We start from the raw sequence: 1,534 nt of genomic DNA, 5'->3' as shown, positions 1-1,534 counted from the left end.
GGAAAAACTACAATGCAATCATGTTCGTTATTTCCTAGCTTCTAATACAGTCTTCGGTGGCAGACTTATATTTCTCATATTACCTTGTTCCAAATGTGAGCTGGGGCAGCTGGCTCTTTTTCTTTCCTTACATTTTCATGATTTATATAAATACTTTTGCCGCTGTATTGTATTTTATTTTTATCCTTTGCATTTTATTGGTACCAAACTACTCGTGCATTTCCAGGGCTCCCATGCGAATATTCCTATTTTTTCCGTGATTATTTACTGAAAGCTATCTCATGCTCGGTTACTTTGCCACTTTCTTTTGCTTTAAACATTAAACAGATGCAGTATATTTTCAAATAATTTAAACAATACTTGATGAGTGAATTTTCCCTTTTGCCCTGGCAGGATTTTTTTCCTTCTGGTCAAAATTGGAATATTTCTGTCTTTGCTGTCAGATTGGATGCAGCTTGAGAAGCACTCCTATCTCCCAGTTGGCTGGTGCTGATGAAACAGGCTCTGCTTTGGACCCAAATAAAGTTTTTCATACATGGAGAAAAAGGCAGCGCTGAGAGGAGAGATCAGCATTGTCCAAGGGAACCTGCAGAGGTGATGTAAATGGGGCATTATCCAGTGTGGTAGCCCCCAGCCACAAGTAGCTGGTGCAACTGAGGAGGGAATTTTTAGTTTGATTTAATTTTAATTAAAGGTGGCCACACGTAATAATAATTAGATTATTATTCAGCCCACTGATTGTCTGGAAGCTCACCACTGGAAATGGTTCCTTGAGGATAAGCTTTGACGTCTTCGTATCATAGAACCTGATAGTAGTGCCTTAGTGTCATCTTGTTCAACTTTTCAACTAGCGGGGAAATCCCTGACCCATGACATCTGGCCTCTGCCTAAACACTTCCAGGGACAAGGATCTCATTACCTCCCAAGACAGCTCATCCCCTGAGGAGTTCCAATTGCAAGAACAATCTTATACTGGACTGGGATCCAGTATACTGACAGCATCATATTGATAGCACTGGTCTAGATGATCATGTCCATTGGTTTGCTGGGCTCTGGGGGTGGTTTGGTGGGGGAAATGAAGTACTGGTGTGCATGAAGGATTCAAGGTGGTTCCGCAAGTGCTGGGGACTTGATGTGAGGATGTCGGGACCGTCTCCACCTCCACTTCCTGCTGCTCGGTGACCACAAGTAAGTCATAGGACTCTCAGAGCACCAATTTCCTCACCAGTAAAATAGTCATAATAATTACAACTTACAAAATTACCATGAGGATAAAGTGTGATTAAAATAACTGCAAGTTATAACGAAATACATTGAACACTTAGTGTTTGCTGGGTAATTGACACAGATGATCCCATTTAATCTTGATGATGACCCTATGACATAATTACTACTGTAATTATCATTATTGCTGTTCCTGTTTTAGAGATGACAGTGATGTCCCCAATCTCCCCCAGCTAGAAGAAGGTGGCAGTGCTGTCCCTCGGGTCTGTGTGCTTTGCCACTATGCCAGATGACCTCAGGAGCAAAACCC

Source organism: Macaca thibetana, chromosome 9, assembly GCF_024542745.1.
Source record: "Macaca thibetana thibetana isolate TM-01 chromosome 9, ASM2454274v1, whole genome shotgun sequence".
Classification (NCBI taxonomy): Eukaryota; Metazoa; Chordata; class Mammalia; order Primates; family Cercopithecidae; genus Macaca; species Macaca thibetana.
Note: the sequence above shows the minus strand (reverse complement) of the source record.